Here is an 8,774-nt window from a genome sequence, read left to right on the forward strand (position 1 = left end):
ATGTGGAAAGAGATCGCCAATTTGGGGAAAAGGTTCAAGGAGGGGATTCGGTTCTCTTTGGGCAATGGAAGAAAGATTAGGTTTTGGGAGGATATTTGGCTGAGAGAAAAAATTCTGCTTGAAGACTACTCGAGGTTGGTTGGCTTGTCCTCAAAAAAAAATGTTACTATTGCTTAATGCTACTCGATTTCTATCTCTGAGGTGGGTTAGACCCCTCCTTGCTGAATAAACCTTTTGGAAGAGGAAGAGATAGAGTTCATTAGCTTCACAAAGCAGCTTCTTGGCATCAATCCTTCTACGACGGCTACGGATTTGATGGTTTGGATCAAGGACAAGTCCAAACACTTCTCGGTTTGATCCTTCTACAAATTGCTCCTTGGTTCTTCTTCAGGGAAGGTAGCAGCGCACACCTCTTTCCTTTGGTTCTACAAGGTCCCTCCCCGGCATGGCTGGTGGATAAGAATAAGGTGCTCATGATTGATAATCTCAGGAAGAGGAGAATGACATTTACAAAGACATGCCTACTTTGTATGTGGAGTGAGGAATTGATCAACCACCTCTTCATTCATTGCCCTTTTGCTAGGGAGTTATGGGAATCATTCTTGGGTATCTTAGATGTGGTTTGGGTGTTGTTGAAGTCAATCGAGGGCTTCTTTCTCTCCTAGAATGGGGGTAGGGTTGGAAAGGAAGGAAGGATATGGTGAAGCTTTGCATTATAAGTTGGGTTTTAGACCCTATAAGGAGAAAGGAACAACCAATGCTTCTGCAATCATAGCAGGATAGCGTCGGAGGTTTTTAGAAGAGCTAAATTTGATGCAATTGATTGGGTTTCAAAGTCAATTGCTTTTGACGATTGTGTTCTATCTTCTTATTCTTGGGCTAATTTGTACTTATTTCTCTTGTTTCAGCATTTTTCATTAATAAAATCGTAACCTTTCGAGGAAAGGAAAAAAAAAAAAAAAATAGACATCCATGTCCTTGCACGGGGATCCAAAAGCCAAATTTCAATTTCCTTCGACCTTTTGACTCACTTTTTATCAAAATACCCCCAAGAGCCTTAGTTTAAGCCTAACGTATCACCTTTTTACATAACGACCCCTCGTAACTAATTTAAACAGTGAAATTCCAAAACTACGGCTTTTTCAAACCATGAGATTCTTCCAAGTGTCTTAATCCCAAGCATTCATTTCCAAGCCTCTAGAAACTTCCCAAAACCCAATTACTCCTTAATTCTCTACAATTTACACCATACACCCAATGAACCTCCAAGATCTTACCATTTGTCAATCATCCATAACTAGCCTACTCCTTGCAACACCCTTAACCTGCCTATAATTTACAACATTGCCATCCCTCTTCTCTATGAATAGAGCACTCTTGCTACTAGTGAGGGGTCTTTGCCTCAAAATCTCTAAGTCCCCATAAGCCTATCTCTAAGAGCCCAATCCCACTTGTCAATCATCCATAACTAGCCTACTCCTTGCAACACCCTTAACCTTCCTATAATTTACAACATTGCCATCCCTCTTCTCTATGAATAGAGCACTCTTGCTACTAGTGAGGGGTCTTTGCCTCAAAATCTCTAAGTCCCCATAAGCCTATTTCTAAGAGCCCAATCCCAATACTTGAGAATTTTGCACATCCTATGGAGAGGCAAGAGAACACGTGCAAGGGGCTATGAGCTTGGGAATTCCACATTCCCCAAGGCCATAGACCTCTTAGAAGTGATGAGCCAAGGCTTCTACAACCTTGAGAGGTAGAGGAATTCACTTGTTCTTCACCCAACTCACTTCTCTTAGAAAACCATACAAGGCAAGATTCTCCTTCATCAAGTAGTGCAATTTCAATCCAAGGAGCTCAAGTTCAAGCCTCAAGCATAAAAATTTTAAAAGATCAAAGCTTCACTCAAGCCACAAGAAGATGAGCAAGCAATCAACTTGCCATATTCCCAAGCTTCCCTCTTCTTTCCTTCTCAATTCAAATTCTTTCTTCTTTCTTTTCTTTTACCCTTGGGACACAAATCGACTATTTGTCAAAATTCGAATTGTTTGGAATTTCCTTCTTGAGTACAGACCATATCTTTGGATGTGAAGCAACCCCTTTCTACTCCATAATCGTGATCCTTACCCTGAAGAGTGGTTTGGAGACCAAGTTGGAGTAACTTCCTCGGAATCAAGGAGATTATTGTCTTATCTTTTGCGAAACCAACAAGGATTCTACCCATCCTTGAACCATACAAAAGAAAAGGGCTAGTGGTGACTCCAAATTTAACCCTACAGGCTTTACCACACCTGGTAGGCCTTTGTTGCTACATCAACAAACCAAAAATGGAAAGACGTGGAATGGTTGGCTGCACAAAATCTCGAGGAGCCACCCACGCATGTTTACCAAACACCACTCACATGGCAACAAGGTCATGCCACCCTCTTTGAGTTGTAAGCAACACGACTAAGGTTGTGAATGACATCATGACATGGGAAGAACCTATAACATTTTGAACACATCTAACCAATATCAATCTACAGAATCCATCAGTTCTATGATGCATAAGCCAGGCTCAAAAGCAAAAGCTGATGTAGGAGCCAGGAATCAGTGGTTCTCATCAAGTTCAGGACTAACAGCACCAAAGGCATGTCTGCATAAAATAATAATTACAATCATTGCCATCTTTCCCAACTAAATGAGTGAGTTGAGAATAACCTTGTTTCAACAATGAGGTCTTGGTATCGATTCCCAAGTGGGGTGTGTACTAACATGCTAAACTCCCATAATAATAATAATAATAATTATTATTATTATTATTATTATTATTATTATAAAGAGTGAGGTCGTGCAAGTTGAAGGCTCTAAAAGGACAAGGGGAAAGCCCAAAAGGACGTGGGTGGAGGTAGTAAGAAAAGACTTGATGACCTGTGGTCTAAGTAACTAAAGCCATATCCCTTAATAGAGGGAATGGCAGAAAAGGATTCATGTAGCCAACCCTAGTTAATTGCAATAAGGCTTAGATGATGATGATTTATCCCAACTAATAGGCGTCAGCTACACAATCAAATGATGGTAACAGTAGTTAGGAGCAAGAAGATGTCTTGTAACATGAGTGAGGTTCAAGAGGGGGAACATCCCCATGGGTGAGGCATATAGCAAAACATACATATAGACCAGATACTTTAATCCTTCCAAATATATATATACAACATCTATAAGGGAAATATAAAATGCCCACCCAAAGTAGCAGCAATTAAGTTCGCGCCAGCAAAGCATACAAATGAGCCCCTTTCAGTGATCCAAACCATTCATCTGAAAGACCCATTGTGAATATAATCTAAAAACCATCCCCTATCAGATATTTAGCCATCTGATTGTTAGAAAATGGATGTTTAAAAGTAAAACTTAGCCAAGGTCCATACACAATGGAAAAGGTCCACGGATCAGCCGGCTTGGATTGCTTATGGAGGGGAAGTTTAGATACATTCCCCAGCCATGGTGGGGCCCACCAGACAAATCACAAATGATCTAGATAACTGAAAGTGGACATGAACTGTAAATAATGCTGGCCTGAACAAAGGCAGCCGCTAGTTCTAGCTGACAATTATATAGTAGCTCCATCAAATTTCAATGATGAAAGGAAAACCATCTGGCATAGGACATCAATACAGAAACCTCGCTATTAGTGAACTGACCACATCACTGCCCTACAAGATAGACCATAATAAGAAAGGTTTGTCATCGTCTTTGACTTTCATTAGAAGTTGGCGGTATCAAGTGGGGCCTTCTTGATTGACAACAATAACATTCACCAATAGAGAAGTTTCGCTGATGGTGCGCAAGATCTTTTGATCTCCAACACAACTGCAACCATTCATGAGCATGTTGGAGATGGTTGCTCACCCATCTCTATCATCTTCACCGTGCAGATGACAATCATCTAGGGTGATTATGACCATTGATCTGGTGGGTTAAAATATGGAATGTTCACATCCCAAAATCCACCATGATTTGACAATCCAAGTCGATCAGTTGAATGTAGGCTGTTGCTTTTTCCTTTTTTGCTAAACATTTTCTAAACCATCCATTTGCACACCAACAAGGATGTAGCCAGCGATTTGTGAACAATGGCCTGCCCACATGGTGACCAACAGATCAACAATCCCAATCACCCTCGTGAATGCCACTACAGCGGAGAACTGGAGATGTTGGAGATGGCCAAGCAATACTACAAACTTTATCATGCGCACAAAATGCACTCATCATCAATTGGAGTATGATAATTTTACTGAAAAGGGATTTCGACACATGAACCCCTATCTTTTGGTCCATTGTCATAAAACCTCTTCACTAATTACTATTCCCAAATAAAACCCTATCTTTTCTAGATAGGGCCAAATGTGCCCCTATTTTGACTTTGATTGATAGAAAAGTGACCGAAAAGACCGTTAGGGATGAAAATGACTATTTTGCCCGTAGCGTTCATTTGGCATCATGGAAAGGAAAGGAAACACCATTTCCTACGAAACTAACTTTCCATTGTTTGTTTGTGAAGCCTTTCATTGTGGAAATTTGTGAGAAACACAATTGCTTAGTAACATTTTTTTCTTGGAAAATCAATAAATTTACTTTTATAGCTCCACCCCTAAGAAACAGATTTTCCCACGACAAAAAGGAAAATGAGTTTTTTCAAGAGTTAAACCCAAATGTGCTACCATTCACCTTCATATAGCCTCACAAATGCCACATTTGCCAATGTAACTGCCAATGTGATTTGGCCCCTGTGATTTCAACATGCTATTAGAACGTCACATGCGCCAACGAGCCATTCGGTCCCTGTAATGGCACAAAGATGCACATTGTCATCGCAGATTACGTGATTTGGACAATGCCATTACAGGGTCACGTGCGAATGTCAAATGTAGGCCCCAGAGTGAAAAGGCAACATCATTATTTCACATAGCGGAATCTTTACTTTTCACTACCAGCTCCACATCTAGTATGGGCACATGGTGCCTTTCATTGGACCACGTCAGGGGTTACAGGAGGCCCCTTTAACCAAGGGTTAGAGGCAATTGGCGTCCCTTGCACCCCACATGTGCCTTTGTCCATCTTCAATTGCCACATATAGGCCATATGTGCCAATGTGCACAAGCGCTACCCTTTAGCTTTAAGTGCCCAGCATATCAACTGTGCCAATGTGCTTGTTGTATCACATGTGCCACCATACATCTTCAAGCACCTCACATGTGCCACTGTTCAACTTCAAGCACCCTACATATGTAGTGTATGCCACATGTGCAATTGTTCCTTTTCTAGCGTCCCATACTTACCAAATGTGCTAATTTGACACATGCCAATAACTGATATGAAATTTTTTTCAAGAAAATTTATCTTGCCAAACAACAAATTTGAAAATAGGTCCAAATTTTCTACGAAAATCTTGTGGGAAAAAAAAAAAAAAAAAGCAAACAAACAAACAAGGAAAACTATGTTTCCTATCCCCCATGGTTTCCTACAAATAAGGTTTCCTGAGAAACACTATTTCCTTTGCTATGCTTCAAATCCAAACAGGCCCTTAAAGAAATGACTGTTAGGGCATGGAAATGACGTGGCCCACTGTGATGTCCGTATGAAATCCACTCCGTCCATTCATTCTGTCGGTACATGTTAGGACATGAGCCAAAAAATCCGGCAAATTCAAAACTCGAGTGGGCAACACCACAAGAAATAGTGAGGATTGGACGCCCACCACTGAAACTTTCTTGGGGCCCCAAAAGTTTTGAATCAAGCTTATCTTTACGGGTTGGATCGCATATAAACATAGCGGTAGGCCCCAGGAATGGTGAGGTAAGTTAGCAGCTATGGGCATTTTGGTCATATACAAAACATGTAAATGGTTCTTATGCAGTTCGGATTGCAGACTAATGTTAGGGGCTGTTTTCTACTAAAGATAGGGGTTTATTTGGAAATATTAATAATGGAGGGGTTTTTATGGCAATGAACAAAAGACAGAGGTTTATATATCAAAATCCCCCAAAAAGAAACCCTCTTTTTTTAACTTTGCACCCCCTATTTTTTCATATAAGCCCCTTTTTCTCTCTTCATTTTCGATAAAGTGCATGCCAATCATTACAAAAAAAAACTTAGAAAAGGAAGCATTCCCTTGATTTTAAAAGAGCAAAAGAACAGAAAACGGTTTTGATTATTTTCAGAAACTCAGCGAAGAAAGAGAGTTTTGCAGGTAAAGAGGAAAGACTAACGAATCGACTCACCGATGGAATCGGAAGCTGTTACGGAGGAGTTCGTCTGTTACGGAAGAGAACAGAAGAAGCAGAATGCTAAATGGGCGAAATGACTCAGTATCGGCCGATACGACCGATACGATTGGTTTCGCCGATATTTTGAGGGGTTCGCCCGTTACGGAGGTGTTAGTCTTCTCGAGTCGGCAATGTGAAGGAATTGATAACAGATTCGTCTTATCAATGATAACACAAATAGTCTATGGCATCGTCGTAATTTTTGTTAAGTTTGTGTCTGTATGTTAGCCGTGGAGGGTATCTCCCGAGAAACGAAGAATTCGATTTCAACGACGAACACCGAACGCGAATTGCCTGCGCCCCGACCACATGGACTTAGTGTGGTCAGAAGCTACGTGGGACCCACGGAGATGACTGTGACAAATCCACTCAATCCATCAGTTTCTAAAGTCTGCAATAGGGAAGAAGTTCAAAACTATTTCTAAAGTCTACAATAGGGAAGAAATCTAAAACTAAGGCAGATCCAAAACTCATGTGGGCCACACCATAATAAACAGTGGGTTGAACCCTCAGAGTTGGAAACTTTGTGGGGGCCACAAAGGTTTTGTATCAGAATGATGCTTGTGCATAAATTTTATCTAGTGTTGATAACCATATGAACGGTTTGGATAGCATATAAACCTCAGGAATGTTTCAACGGTGGACGTTTCGAATCCGACTGTTTCGTGTGGTGTGGCCGAAATGATTTTTGGATCTGGCTGATTTTTAGGTGTAGTCCTATTTTGGTCTTTAAAAAACGTATGGACGGAGTGGATGTGTCACATCTATCTCGGTGGGCTCCACACAGCTTCCGACTACAGGTCCGTGTCATAAAATACCGAAGTTATTTTATACTCCCGCAGGCATGAAGCTTGATACGCAGGCACCCGCAAATTGCACACATAACCATGCACTAACTTTAATTAAATGGACCAGATCGTGGAACCCTCTGTCTCTAAATCACCGTCCAAAAATCAGATTCCTTTAACAATACTGAGCTCTAATTCTTAGCCACTTACTTATCGACATAAGACCGTTGGATGTTTTCATTTCTAACCGTTTGATCAGTGTCCACCAACGTGATGGTCAGATAATCAAGTAATATAAATTCTTGGGTCCTGTCATCTAAGCTAGACCGGTGATCGAGAAAGTTTAATTTGAATTATTTTCTGTACCACATTTTTATTAAGTAATGGTAAGTATTTGATTTTCTTTTTCTAGTGGTTCGGTTGGCCTTTGGATATACCTCGTTTTTTGGTTCATGCCATAAATTCACCAGGCATGGTAGATTACCAGTGTGGATATGCAACACGCATCACGGTGAGACTCACAAATATGTCACGGCCATTTCAATTTTCGTGTCAAAAATGCATGTGGTCAGGCCAAACATTAGAAAAAGAGAGGTAAATGTAAAGAAAATAACTATTATATATTTTCGTGATATTTCTCTATGGATTGAAAATTCAAACAAGCCCTGAGTGCCTACAAATCATCCATCCTACTTCACTTTCTTTCTTTAAAATAATTGCTCTTTCTTTCTCTAAAATAATCGCTTGACTTGGATTGTATTCGGTGAGACTCTGGTGTCGCCCAAGACCGTGCGGCCCTTGCTGTGGGGTTACTGTGGGACCCACATTGATGTATTTATTATGTATCGACACCGTCCATCCGTTTTTAAAGGTCATTTTATAGTATCATCCTAAAAATTAAGCAGATCCAATAATTAGGTTTAACATACCATAAGAAACGGTGGTGATTGACTGCCCTACCATTAAAAACTTCTAAGGTCGCAACTTAATGTTTATGTAGTATTTATTTACTATCCAATCTGTTGATAAGGTCAAATAAGCCTCGATGAATTATAATAATAATTTTAAAAATAAAAGAAAAAAACCAAATATCACCTTGAACCAGAACTTTTGTGGCCCATAAATAGTCAATCGTTACTGTTTCTTGCGGGATGATCCGATTGATGATTGGATCTGCTTAAAATTTTGGATAATACCCTAAAATGATCTGTCAAAACGGATGTACAGAATGGATTCTTAATACATGCATCAATGTGGGCCCCATGGAAAGGGCCGTACCGTCTTGGGTGAGACCGGGGTCTCACCTAATCTGCTCTACTCGTGACGAGGGAAACGCCGGACTACAAAAAGGAAGGTCGATAGGGTACAACGAGGACTGCTGGTTTAAATTGTGCTGTCTTTGTTCGGTCACAATTTCAGGTGATGATAACCGTTCAAGTGGTAGGCCCCACAACTGATGATCCATTAAAAAATATTATATTTCTATAAACTACCCTATTAGTCTATCTGTGATATTTAATTATAATTTTGGGTATGTTTGTTTTCAAACATTTATTTATTGATATGTGGTATGGTTCGTAGAGAAAGTTAATTTTTTTTATGGCTAATTATCCTGGAGGCTATCTCTTAAACGATCTTGATGATCCTTCTTGGGCTGTTGTGTGGGACTTGGTAAGCCTGC

At 40.2% G+C, this 8,774-nt stretch overlaps 1 protein-coding gene across 3 annotated transcripts in view; it reads right to left on the reverse strand.

Annotated features, from left to right (window-relative positions):
• Positions 1-6,626, reverse strand: part of LOC131246300 (urease) — a 76,413-nt gene extending 69,787 nt beyond the window's left edge. The window contains exons 1-2 of one of the 3 annotated variants that reach the window (XM_058246263.1): positions 6,261-6,624; positions 3,224-3,297 (exon numbers count right to left, since the gene is read on the reverse strand). The gene's annotated coding sequence lies outside the window, so the exon portion shown is untranslated. Of the gene's footprint in view, positions 1-3,223; positions 3,298-6,260 lie in introns of all 3 variants that reach the window. The other 2 variants (XM_058246264.1, XM_058246262.1) reach the window with 2 other exon arrangements.
• Positions 6,627-8,774: the final 2,148 nt, after the last annotated feature.

This window comes from Magnolia sinica, chromosome 5 (assembly GCF_029962835.1).
Source record: "Magnolia sinica isolate HGM2019 chromosome 5, MsV1, whole genome shotgun sequence".
NCBI lineage: Eukaryota > Viridiplantae > Streptophyta > Magnoliopsida > Magnoliales > Magnoliaceae > Magnolia > Magnolia sinica.